The 13,959-nt window shown below is 48.8% G+C and overlaps 1 long non-coding RNA gene across 1 annotated transcript; it reads right to left on the bottom strand.

Moving 5' to 3' along the window:
* Positions 1 to 700: 700 nt before the first annotated feature.
* On the bottom strand, positions 701 to 2,403 carry LOC127028415 (uncharacterized). Its single transcript, XR_007768000.1, has 3 exons — positions 2,243 to 2,403; positions 1,127 to 1,277; positions 701 to 852 (listed from the first exon to the last, which is right to left on the bottom strand). It is a non-coding gene; the product is annotated as an uncharacterized LOC127028415 (long non-coding RNA).
* Between the last annotated feature and the right edge of the window lie 11,556 nt (positions 2,404 to 13,959).

The raw sequence follows: 13,959 nt of genomic DNA on the forward strand, positions 1-13,959 counted from the left end.
ATCCCCCGCCTAGCGGCAGGCCGGGCCTCTCCGCAGCACAGCCTGCCGACCCCCAGCGCCCGCCCAGGCTTCGCACCCACCGCCCCGGTGGGGTTTTTTTTTTTTTCCCCCCTCAATTTTCCCTCTTTTCGGTTCTGCCCCTCGGCAGCCCGCAGCCCTCACCGCCCGAGAGGCCAGCGCCCGGCCTTCCCCGCCACCAGCCCCGGCCTCCCTGCCCTCGCCATACCCAGGGACGCGGGCTGTGGCATGTGCTTGGTGCAGGCGAGCAGGTGAGGCAAGGGCAGAGAAGGTTCCCGAGGAGGAGCCCCCTGCCAGCGCATCCAGGGCGGGACCGTCCCCCTCCGGCAGTCCCAGCGCGCCTCTCACCCCCAGCTCGCTTATAGACCATACGTCCGTCGTGCCCCGGGAACGTGGCCACAGACGGGGAAGGGGCCGGGGCGGCTGCCAGGGCTTCCACCGCCGGGAACGGGTGGGGAGACGCTGGGAAGAGGAGAGGAGCCTTGGCTCCGGTGAAAAATGTCACAGGACGCAGGATTTCCTCCAGACAGCGCCAAAGGAGAAGGGGCAGAAATGCACCGCAGCGTCTTTCTAAGGCTAGGCCGTCACACCAGCTCATCTCCCCGGGAAGGACTCAGCTGAGGCCACGGGAGCCCAAGTCGTTTATTCTGTGCATTGCACGTTTAATATTCGTATTGCAGAGATGACGCACCTGAGATTAGAGTAGCGGACGGAGAGAGAAAGGGCCACGTCTCACCTACTGAAAGCCCCGAACACAAGAATCCTGCTCGCATGTGCCTCGGCGCGCTGGCGTTACGCAGCCCCGCGGAGGGGATTCCTGCAAGGAGGGGATTCCTGCAAGGAAAAACCACTTTGAAACCCTTTTGCTTTAGAGCAACAGGGAAAGCTCCACAGAAGTTACTACAGCACATTTAGGGGAACCAGGGTTGTTTTGGGGATTTCAGGTGATCAAGAAGCATTCTGTTAAAGAATTAATACATTCTGTAGTGGGTTTGGTTTGGGGGAAGGATACAGTTTTCAGCCCTCGGGGTCTTGTCAGTCAGATGTTGCCCTGGATCACTCTGCCGCTTGCCCCAAAGGGAACCCAGACCCCGCTTACCACTGTTACCTGCAATTACGGTCTGGTAAATCGGGGGTGTCTAAGTTAGAGCCAGCGAAATAATCAGGGTCCACTGAAGAGATTAGAAATGGTAGCAGGAGCTGTACTGCAAGCTGACGGTCCAGCTGGCAGGTTCTGTGGGCGTTTCACTGAGCAGCATCTCCGAGACACACATGAATGAAAGAAAAGCAAACTAAAGTAGTGGAAACCGAACAAGTAACTTCAAGCAGAATAAACGAGAAGTGACGATTTACAGACTGCGGAATCTGTTCTGGAAACCTATCTTCTGCCAGGGGCTACCTGACTACAAACCGCCAGGGACAGCACGAGAGCAAACTACCTTCCGATCATTATTTATTATGATATTTAGCGAGACCTTGTCGTTACAGTATAGCATTGAGAACCTCTTCTTCATTCTCATCTACTTCACCCGCCAGATGTAATCAGATTTAGCACTTTTCATCTTCAAAGCACTTTGCAAACATTAACTCATTAATCCTTATGCCCCCTGTGAAGCAGTTAAGTATTATCTCTGTTTTACAGACCTCTTTATCTCCAAATCCGCTCATTAATTTTTAGTGTGCCCATCGCTTTAAACTGAGCTATCAAAGCAATAGAGAAATCGCAGCACAAAATAGTTCTGAGCCTCATCTTCAAACCTGATGAGTACCTGGATATCCTACAGGAGCTCAGGATCCTGAAACCAGGCCTTGATGGGATGTAAATTATCGCTAATGCTCAGATTAGATCACTTTCCTGAAGCTGGTTCTGCCCTGCTCCCGCAAGATCTCCCCATTTAATTGAAATGCCCGGCTGGTGCCACGGATGTCAGTCAGGACACTTCCAGTTTTGGCAGAGTCCTTACACACTTACAACCTCATTGGCTTTAAGTGCAGATGGGGTGGAAAACCAGGCCCGGTCTATAGAGCTAGTAAATAATTCATGCTTTGTAACAATAATTCTCTGTCTTCTAAGGGAGCGATGCAGAAGCGACACAATTCAAGAAACAGAACACGCTATAATCAGATAACGTGAATACCTATCTGGAAGGCAAATACAAACATTTTTGTGTTTACACCATGGTGAGGTTTCTTTCCTGTTAGTCACCATCTCCTGTTAACTTACAGGAGGGTGGTGAGGCAAACGATTTTCCTTGAACTCCATCCAGCGCTGCCAGGGAGCCTGCTGTCTGGCTCACTGCTCTTCTCCCAAAGGCCTTCTCTCGACAGTTGGTTTTGGAATCACAGCAGAAACAATTGTGCCTTCTGTCCGTGATGTTACAGAGCAGAATGAATTGATGCACACACTGAAATGAGATGTCATGTTGTGAGAACAAACGAAGGGCATGGCAGAAAGCTCCTTTTTTATGGCAGTCATTCGCTCAGCTTTGTGGAATTGGACTAGAGAGGGATTTATTTTTTGTTATAGGTCAAATTATCTGATATGAGCAGGTGCCAGTAAAAACTGGGATTTCCTGCCACCTAACTTTCCTCTGCTCTATTTACTTTTGCTTGCTTTGGGTGCACCTTCTGAATTTATCATTTATTCCCCAGCAGAAGACGGTGATCCCGTGGCACACTGGATCTCAAGGGCATCTTACCTGCCACTTGAGAGCAGAAAGCATCCCAGCAGTCGGGATGGGGCGGGAGGAAGATGAGGACCGTGACACGTACATCTAAAACAGCGAGCAAAGCCTTTCCCAGTCATCAGAGCCAACAGGACATTTTCAGCACCCGCTGATTTCGCAAGAGGAAACTCCACCTCGAGGTAGCGCTGAGGGCACAGCATCAGGAATTTGTCCTTAAGAGGCCAGAAGTTGAATGTTATAACCACCAGGCAGACTGATGAATGCAGAAGAGCAACACCTATTGTAGTCAGAAGCCTGGAGCAGCTATGCTGGCAAAAAGATTAATTACTTCTGGGTGTGAGCTGGAACCGCACACCCAGCAGTCCTGAGGTTTTGGTTACTCCCTCGCAAAGTGGGAAACACTGCGCTCTCCCTGACTGCGCTGGGGCAAGGATTCAGTCTCCCTTTTCCTAGTATTTTACCTCTGTTCTACCCACACTGGAATGGTTGTTAGCGTCAGTCACAGCTGAATACAAACACCACATGCGTGATGCAAGAATAAAATGAATTCTCCCTGGTTCTGATGAAGTCCCTGCACAGCAAAAGCTCTACCTGTCTGTTAGGCTGAACATCAGCCTGTCCAAGGGGGTCTGAGGTCAGTCCCTGGGACAGGGATGATGCTCTGGTCTGCTTTAATCATGATACGCTGCCTTGTGCCTGCCAGCCCCCAGCTGAAATTAGAGCTGATGCCAGCACAGCTAGACCACCTTTTCGTCCCAGTATTTTGTCCAAAGGTGCTAAATTTGGTCTGGTTACCATACCCTTGCTCCCATCACCATTATCAGCGAGGAATAAATATTTTTAAACACTGAATAAATATTGAGGTGGCAGCACTATCTCTGCCTCAGCTCTTGTGTGCCATCCTTCCAGACGGCCAGGATGCCTCCAGCAACTGCAGCGGAGCCTTTGGGATTACAGGGTGTTCCCAACATGGAGCTCTGCAGACACTGGCTGGGCCTCCTTGGTGGCTTGGTAAATATGTCAGAAAAGGCTGGTCTCAGCAGGCCTGTTGGAAACATCTGGCTTTAATTCTTCTTTAAAGCCATGACATTCATTTGGACACCAAACCACTTTCCTTTCATCTATCCGGAGGACTAACCCTGCGGCAGAGCAGCTGACTTTCTGCCTGCCATTACCCTGCATTATCCTGCAGGAAGAAAGAGGTCACAGAAGAGCCAGGGCCATGCAGGAGGAGAGATCTCAGGACGAGGCAGCAGCTCACAACTGACACTTTCCTGCTCTTCTCCCTCCCTAGACTTCTTTTCAAGTTGTTTCAAGGCATACATTTCTCTGTCAACATGACTCAAAGGGGCTCAGAGTCCAGCTTAGACCTGGACTTTCCCCCTCAATTCACTGGGCTGAGAACCTAAGCACTTGAGGAGTAGATAGATGTGGCATGCTGTCCCGAGTAGGAAAGAGAGTGCCTTTGTGCTGGAGGGAGAAGCTGTGTCTGTTTAGAAATCCCTTAGCTGAGGATGCTGAAGGCTTTGCGGATGGGCTGGCACGCTGGGAAGAAGCCTGGCAGAATCAGGAACACAAGCAGGGGCAGAGGAGTTTCCTGAACAACTCTTGACCAATAATTCTGATATCAATAAATGATGACCCTAGCAAGGAGACGATGTTTTGAACTCTAATTGTGTTACTGTGCAGCAGCAGAAGCCTAAAGCAAGAACGCTGGATGCTGGAAAGATCAGCTGCGCCATCACATGATCCCACGATGCCTGTAACCACAGCGAAGTTTTATCCAAAGCCAGCGAGACTCTTGGCTCTGTTGCTAGGTCTGAGCTCAGCAGAGATTGTGCAGTTGCATTTTCACAAACTTCCATCGATGCTGAAGTAAATGATTTGCTTTCCAGGCAAAACTAAGTCCCACCAGCGTGGGATAGGTGCCTCGGGCAGCCTCTGAGCTGATGAGCAGCAATCACTGGGTCTTATTCCAACACACTTCAGTGCGAGGCAAACAGCACAAAGCTCCAGCTCCAAGAGGCAGCCAGGCAACAGCACTGAACAATCAATTTCCCATGTCAGAGACTCCGGCTACGCCCAAAGACTTGGCAGTGCTGGAATGTATATACTGTGGCAATAATATTAAATAAAACAGCTCTTCTCATCTGCCTACCCTCCTTCCCTGCTACCGGGCCACTCTCTTGAAACTGCCACAGTTAAAAGTATTTACCTTGTTATTTAAAGTGCCCATATAAAAGCAATCCACGCAGGGAACAGCAGGACAACGATAAGCTGCCCTGTGAGTTCACAGCCCGTTGCCCAGCGCTGCCTGGAAGGCGCACGGCCCTGCCATGTGGCATGAGCATGGCACTGCTAACAGCTGAAGGAAATTCTTCTGCAGCTCAGGTGGGTCTTTTGGTACCCAGGAGTTTCCCTTCTTGTTGCATCAAGATTACTTGTAGGCCAGCCAGGAAACACACCAGGATATCAAGTTATCAGGAGCTGATCTCCAATGGCGTGGTAGAAGAGAGCTGAAGTATCCCTCTGCCACCTTCTTATTGTTTCATCCAGGACTAAGACTTCCTGGCAGAGAGGAGGAGCGAGTGAATCATGCAGGAGAGAGCTGGAGCAGGAAATACAGCTGCCAGGCTGACTCAGCATGGCTTCCCTCTTGAACCTTGAACAGATGGGAGCTGGGAAGAATGTTAATGTTTAACTCCTCCAGAAGTCCCCTATTTAGCAAAAGGCGTCTGAGACATCAGCTTCTGGCAGGAGACATTTTGGTTTGCCAGGAGCTGTGCTGGTGGCTACCTCAGCGGTCAGGTCTGCAATTGTGCCTTCCAAAAGGCAATTAAGTCCAAAGGGCCTCACAACATCTAATAAGCTCCAGGAAAGAGATGGATAAAACCGATGGCATTAATCAGTTCATCTCCCCAGCCGTGCACTTCACTGGGCACACCAACTCAGGAAGACAGATTGACACCATAAATAAGGAAAAGCTCATTAGTTGTTTGGGAAATATTGTTATCAATGATCTCTGAGGGAGCATTGCAGAGCCGCCTGCCTTTTTGCTCGCCTCTCTTTCTCCATCTCACTCTTCTTCCCAAGGGCATTTAAATCTTTACATGACTGCCTCGGTAAGAAAGAGCATATAATTGCCTAAAAGGTAGGGCTAGGACCCTAGACTTTAATCCCAGCTCTGGTACTGGTTACTCAATAGCCATTTCAGGTTCCTGTTCCTCACTTCGCCCATTGTAAAGTGGGGTTGGTGCTTCCTGAACTTCTAATAATGCAAGAGTCACTTAATGAGTGCTAATTAGGAAGATCCAAAAACAAACCACTAGATTAGTGGCTATGAAATACTCATTTGTTAGAGGACTGCTTATAGTGGAGCCTCTCAGATGGGAACCCAGGTTTATATGCTCCAAATGCTACAGCTCCAACCGCTGATGCCAAGAACAGCCACGAGCTGCCAGGGAAGGGCTCTACAAGAGCTATTCAGCAGTTCTGGCTTTGTCCTACAGAGAACATACATCCTGCAGGGAATCTATTCATCCCTTCTATTTGTGGCCTTTGCAATAACCTGAAATGTGTACAAAAGGGCAGAAATCCATAACTGTGTTCATCAGGAAGATCCAATATCTTTCTCAGTCCCCAAGAGGGCTGAGTGAGAATGAATTCTGTAATTCAAGAAAAAGAAGCAACTCCGAGAATGAAAGCGCTCACAGTAAGCAACCGTGTGGTTAAAGTTACCTGCAGACAAAAAGGGCTTGCAACACACTGGGGGAGAGATCAGGCTGTCCTGTCGGTACCGCTAGGAAATGGTGTTGCTGTACCGGAGAGAGGTTGGGATTCTTTCATCATGAAGTAACAGCAGCTTTTGCTTTATAAGCCTCCAATGAGTAGCGCTATAATAAAGCATGCATCTGTGCCGAGACCCGAATTGTACAATGTAGTCATCAGTGAGCTGGAAAAAGAGGTAAACAATGAAGTGTCGAAGTTGACCGATGATACAAAATTATTCAGGATATCCAAACTGACTGGAAAGAGCCAGAGAAGGATCTCACGATACCAAGTACGTGGGCATTCAAAATGCAGGCAAAACAAAATGCTAACAAATACGAAGATGCAGGGGCAAAGCAAGCCTAACTATAACTAGACAGTGGTGGGGTCCAAGTTAGCTATTCCCACTCAGGAAAGAGCTCAGGGAATCATTATGGGGTATTCAACTCTGCATTCACTGATGGTTAGAAAACAAGAAATATTTTTTAAAAGGAACACAACATGGAAAAAACCTGTGCTGATCTTGTAGCCACCACACTTTTTTTATTGTGCTTCACTCAGAGAGTTAAGGTTTGTTCTTCTTGGTCGAGGTGACACACGTGCTATTCAAAGAAGCAATCCTGGAGACCTAAACTGTCTGCCTGAATGAGAACTTAGAAAGGGCTCCAGGACCTGACAGGGGCACTTGTACAGTAGCTTAGGTTTAAGAGATACTAGGTCCTATCTTCTTGCTTTCTGGAACAGCAGCTTTCCATAGGGCTTAAAAGCTTCTGCTCTTCAGCCCTAAAGTCACCACATCTAAGTTATGCCACAGTACTTTAATGATTGTTGTATTTTTCTATTGCCTTGGCTTTATTAAAACACAAAAAGGGAATGTAAGGACTGACAGAGTATGTTTGGAAATGGAAGTAAAATTCCGGTTTAATCACTGATTAAACAAACCAGTGGTGCTGTTGGGAGGGGTCACATGAAGTTCACTGGTTGGGTGGAGATCTGAAAACCAAAAAAAAGCCATGTGGGTGTCTGAGTATTGTCCATACCACTGGGTGTTTCTTCAGCAGCTGCCTTACCCTATCTGCTAGTGCTGGAATCAGTCGGAGAATGCAGGCTCCCTCAGGAAGCACTGCTATGCCAAAAAGCGAGACACTTAGATGAAATATCAAAAAGGGAGGACCAAGAAGACAGAAAATATTTCTTTGGATTCTCCTCTCTGGTATAAATCTACTAGCAGAGTTGCATTCTGTCACTCTAAGAGTAATGCTAGGAAAGATGCCATCCCTTGAAAGAAACAAGCACCATAAACGCATTAATAATTACACCTGATATTATTTTCCCAGAACAGGTTGCTCATACCTTATTGACTCATCACCCTTTATACCTGCAATTCACAACCACCTCTTACCAAACCACCAAAACACCAGAAAACACACTTTAAATCAATGCTGAGCTCAGAGCTGTCAGCTGCAACTCAGGAAAGAGATCGTGACATGGTCATTGACAGTTCTCTGAAGCCACTGGCTCAGGGTGCAGCAGCAGCCAAGCCAGTTGAGAACGTTGGCTACTTTCAGGAAGGATACTGATGCGAGGCCAAAGCCCTCAGTTTGCTTTTACAGAAATCCTCAGTGCACTCGCATCTGGAGTGCAGTTCTGGCCTCAGCTGCTCAGGAAGAAAATGATGGAGTTACAGAGGGTCCAGAGGAGGGGAGGGATGAGCTGCCTTAAGAAGGAGCAATGAAGAAGGCTGGAACACTTCAATTTAGTGAGAAGGCAGCTGAGAAGGATCTTATTGAGGCCTACAAAGTCATGAAGGTGGTAGAACAAGTGAATGCAGACTTGATATTCACGGAATCCTGCTACAGAAGAACAAGGAGGCACACTTTGAAACTACAAGATTAGTTTAAAAGCGAAGAAAGTATTTTTTGACACAAGTCTGGAACCTGGTGTCACAGAAGACTGTGGAGACAATATCAACAAGTTTAAAAGGGATTACATAAATTCACAAGCAACAGGTCCATAAATGGCTGCTAAAAGGGCAAGGACGCACCCTTTAACATCTCTACTGGAGAGGGAAATGGACACCAGCAAGTACCCTGGCTCACACGCTTGCCCAAACAGCATCTCCTGTTGCCACCACTGGAGACAGGCTACTGGGCTGGAGGTGTCATTGGTGTAACCCAGGAGGACGTTTTTAACATTCTAAATTAAATCATTAAAACCTTACACACAATTAATTAAGGCAACGTGGTATCTTCTAACTGCTACTCTCATCTCCCTCTCAGCCCATCCTTGCCGTTGTGTGCAATGCCTCACGTTACAGCGTGGCCTCATTTAGACCCTAATCCTACAGGCAGATCCCTTTGCCACATGGAGCTCTCCTGAAACCAGGACAGCCAGACACTGCTGGGGAGAGGAAGCTGCACATGTGGCATAAGCACAGAGGCTGAGGCTTTAGACTGTGATGCACAGTTTGACTTTTTTCTATGTTATTATTCATCACTGATTTTGATTAGCAATCTGTGAGCTGCTGTAATGTACTTAAGTAGTGAGATGCATCATTTTATCCTTGATACTTGGACAATTAAACTTACAGGCACTACTGCAGTATACCTTGTATTCCCAACATTTCCAAAGAACTACTCCATCATATGTATGTAACTCAAAATGATCACTTCTGTAATTATGTATTCATAGAGAAGGATGACGACTTCTCACTTTGAAAATCTGTTAAGTCTATTGAAATAATAGTATTTTCTGTATAACCCTTAGTCAAAACAAATCACTACAGCACTTCTACGGATGAGGCTGCACATTGGCAAAGTGGGAATGGCTTGCTAAAAGTGCCTAAACATTGGCATCTGGTGTCATTTGAGATGCCCCATGGTGTTCCCATCACCAGAAAAAGGGGGGAAGCCAGTCCAGAGGGGTGCAAGCCTGTAGTGGTCCTGTGTTGTACCGGCCAGCCCTGTGCTGGTGTCTCAGGCAGTTGAGGGTGTCTGAAATGGCAGCAGATACCTCTGCTTAGGCACTGAATCAAGCTTGAAGTGTCCTGCTCACATAACCTAGATAAACATGCAATTTCCTGTACAAGTCATGCATTTAATAACAGCACCTGTTAAGTTTATCTGACATGCTCTAATAACAGTGTCACATCTGCTCCACTTGGACATACCTCCAACCCTCCAGTACACAGATCGCTATGCTGTTTGTTTAAGCTATGAAGCCTGTAATTTACACAGTGTTTGTATTTTCTTGGCCATAATTCAGGCTTTTTACTGGAATGAGTAAATTTCACATGTCAACGCTGAGATTGCCATAAAACTAATACCGGCATATTAATTTTAACTAGTCACTTCCTGTCTTAATGGTCAGGGGATCTGGTGGAGGCTCACGAGCCGCTCCGCAAGCACAGAACAAGAAGGCTGGGAATTTGGGACAGCTCAAATTAGATGCGAGCTGTGGGTATGACAAAGGCCATGTTAAACTCCTGGCCTGATTAACAGCAGCAGTGTGGGGAGTGAGCTATAGCACTGATTACATGCAATTATTTTTTTTAACTCAGGAGTTCAGTACTTCACACATTATGAAGAGTAACATGGAAAGAAAAAGAAAGAAACACCTAAAGCTATTCCTGAAAGTACATTGTTCAGATAAACATCTTGAGGAGCTGCTGTGCTGGCTGGAGCGCAAGCACTCGTGTCATGCTAATGAAGATACACAAACTTTCCAGTATCTCAGGAATGCAGGTTATCTAGTTTGCCTGCTGAAAACCCTTTTTCTTGTTTTCAAACAAACCAAGTCTGCGGGGGAACCCCAACGCCTAGCACAGGCGCTCCTTCCTCTCAGCACACAGCCCTTTCTTACAACCTAGCACCTTCCAGACACCAGTGAATCACAGAGCACGGGGTCATTTCTGGAAGAGATGACAAGCCATGGCTGCGAGGCCCTTCCTTCCACCCTTGCCTCGCCAGACTTGAGCCTGTGAGCCCCCAACCCACCCTTGTGGTGCTGGGGGCTGTACATACCAACTGCCAGGACACACCTGCGTGGACAGCAGCCCAGAAGGGAGGCCGGGAAACGCGGAAAGCCCCTGTTCTCCCACAACAGAGGAGACCATCGAGCGGCCGCCCACACCCACCGCCCTCAGCACCGCCGGGCAAAAGGCGGGAAACGCCCGCACACAGGGAAGACCTTCTAGAGCCGGGCGGGAGGGAGCGTGCGCATGCGCCGGGGAAGACCCCCGGCGAGGGGGGCGCGCCCCGAGGGGCCGGGGGCGGGGCCGGGGGCGGCACGGCTGTCCGGGGGCGGGGCCGGCGCGGCTGCCCGGCGTCGCCGCCGGCGGGGAGGTGCAGTCGCCGCTTCAGCCGCGACAGGTGTGCGCGCGGGAGCCGCCTCCCGACCGCCGCAGGTGCGTGGGGCGGGGGGTGCGGGGGGCAGCACCGCCGGGCCGGCGGGGGGCGCGCTGCCGCCAGCGGCCCTGTCAGCGGGGCCGGGGCGGTGGGAGCCCTGCCAGCGGGCGGCCGGGACCGCCGCGGGGCTGCCCAGAGCGGGACCCGCTCCGGGGGCTGCCGGCGGGCGCTGGGCCGCGGCAGCCCGGTGGTGGGGCGCGAGGCGTGCGGGGCTGTGTCGGTGCCTGGAGCCTGGAGAGGCAGGCTCGGAGGCGGGCTTGAGCGCGGCCCCTCTGGGCTTCCCCTCCCGAGCCCGGTGACCGGCCCCGCCGGCAGCGCCCGCGGGGGGCACCGGGGCTCTGTCGGCTCGCACGGTCTGGGGTTGAACGGGCTGGGCTGGCGGCGGCACACCGCCGGCGTTGTGCAGCGGGACCTCGGGAGTTCTGCTGCTCGGCCCAAGGCCGCCGTCGGGGCGGGCGGGGGGAGCGGTGCTCCGCTCGAGCGGGAGGGCAGTGACAGCAGCGCCTGGAGCGGGAAAAGCCCTGTCCCGCCACGCCGCTGCGGCGGGCGGCGTGCTGTCGGTTACCGGCAGGACAAGGTGCTTTAGGGGCACGTAGCTTCAGCGGGGCGTGTGGGCAGGTACAGCGGTCCCGAGGTGAGGGATGCGCGCCCACCTCTGCTCTCGCCGCCTTGCTGTCGGCGGTTTCGTGTCCTGCTCCGGTGCCCGAGCAGCTCTTAGCTAATGAGTCGTTTCAGCAGACGTCCCGTTCTGCAGACACTTTAACCACCTGTAGTAAGTCAGCCAGTTCCACTTTGGGGCAAGTGGGAATAAAAAGTTTTTCTTTCAGGACCTTTCCAGATATACGGATTTTTTTTCTGCTGTTATTTTTATTCTAACTCTTAGTTAAAGTTATTGGAGGTAGATTTGGTGCATTACAGTGGCTAAATCACAGCCCTTCCCTTCCTTAACGTCTTGCACAACTCTAGATTCCCTGTCCCCTCCTCCATGTCCTCTGGACTCCATGCTGTCTTCAACATAACCTGCCTCTATTGCAATATGCAGAATGCTCACGATCTTGTTTAAATTTTACTACGTACAATAAAGGACTATTTCCTGAAGTGACTTGGAATAAATTATTCAGAAGGAGCAGCAAAAAAAGTACAGAGATGCTTGAACATGATGAAACTATAAATGTATGGGAAAGTGCTAAGAATGTGGAATGGCATTAAAAATGTGGGAGCACAAGTTTCAGGGCATCTCAGAGTTCTGTTTTATGTCTTTTCTAGCGGCTGAGATTCCAAATATGCTTCTTAACTTTCCGTTTGAACGTCCTAGCAGTTGGTACTGCCTTTATAAGGAGATTTTTGCCAAAACAGGCCTGACTGTCTTAATGTACCTGTGGCTTTAATGGAGAAAATGGTAGGGAAACTGAACAAGAACACAACAGGGGAGAAAATGCATCCACAAACAGTGATCACTACAAGCTGCACTGGAATGCTTGGGCATCAAAACCGGGCTTATTTTCTGAACAATTAAACTAGATTTTGTTTTCTCAGTATTTTACTGAAACTGTCCTTCCATGTAAGGCGTGTGTCAATGAGCAACCTGTTACTCTGCCAAGGGAGGCTTCTCATGAATGCCCTGCTACTGCTTCCTGGGGAAAACTGACTCTGTTTTGTGAAAGGCAATTTAAACTGCAAAGTGGGGCTTCAGGGGATCTCCTTTTGGCTAAAGATTAATCATAAAACAAAGTTTAAACTGTAGCATTACATGGCTGATTCAGAATTCTTTTTTACCATGGACTTATATTTTTCAGGAGTAAATTCTATCTATAATCTCTGCATATGTATTCTGTGGCTTTATTAAATCTATAATCTAAATGTTTGCTACTGGGTATCAACACTAGGGACTACATCCTGTAATCACAGAAATGCTTATTTATTTGCATGTGCAATATGCTTTTTAAAAAGGGATAAAATTGAGCACTCCTCTTATATTCTCATTAGATCCTTTTTCTTTGTGGATGATCGTTTCTGCAGTGGGCAAAGGTTGGTACCTATTGTAAGCCAGCCAAACGGAGAGCATCCTCTTAGTCCAGTCTGGACAAAAGTTTGCAGGTTAACAGAAGAGGGTAGCTCGGTGATGCAAAGTGTTTTCAAGAAAGCATGAATTTCAGAAAGTAACTCTGCAGTCTGAGTTTCTCTTGCCAGTTGGAAGGGGCGATGGATGCATTTCAGAGACTGCCTTAAGTGAGAGATGCGAGTCTGAAGCTGCAGCAAGCTGCAGCTGGAAACGTAACATTGATAAGTAGTTTCAGTGTGTTTCAACATCACAACAAAAAAAGGGTAACTTTTCTTGTTTGCCATGATAGTTCAACCTGTACGTCTAAAAGCACCATCTAAATCACTATCTTGAAAAAACATGTACTGGCATGGTGTGTCGTTGTCTCCATTACATCAGGTGAATTAAGGAATGTTAGAGAAAGTCCCATTCTTCCAGACTATATCCACCAAGACAGCAACGTGCTGCCTGTTTTTTCTCTACGCAGCAGCAGGGTGCAGCACTAGAGAGGTTCCTCTGGTTCCAGCACCAGCTGGGCACTTCACAGACCCAAAGCTCCCCTTTCAGCCCTGGAAATTCCTGAGACCTACAACTCACACAATCAGTGAGACTCCGCTTGCTGCAGCTGAATTCTGGACTGAGGCGTTACAGAATCCCAAGTCTGTCATTTTTGAGCAGTTGCATTATATGCCTATGAGGATTTCAGAAACGTGGTCTTTCCTACACTTGACTGACTGTTTATATCAAGTTGTCTTAAGGTGCTTTCATTTACAGTGTGACTAGTGGTCAAGCAGACCTGTACTCAGAGTTCTGTGACCTAATGGTGCAAATCAGTTAAAGAAACTGATGGAAAATATGAGAAAGACATCAGCCTGCCTGATGTTAGCATTGTAGGATCAGTTAGTGCACTTGCTACAGGCATTGTGTGACATGAGAGCAGGGATAAAAGAAGAGGAAAAAAGGAAAGGCGTTGCCCTGCAAGCTTTATTTTTGTCTTATCAGAGAACTCTTTAAATTAATCTCCCCTCCTTTCCTCCTC

This window comes from Gymnogyps californianus, unplaced genomic scaffold (assembly GCF_018139145.2).
Source record: "Gymnogyps californianus isolate 813 unplaced genomic scaffold, ASM1813914v2 HiC_scaffold_32, whole genome shotgun sequence".
In the NCBI taxonomy this organism is placed as follows: domain Eukaryota; kingdom Metazoa; phylum Chordata; class Aves; order Accipitriformes; family Cathartidae; genus Gymnogyps; species Gymnogyps californianus.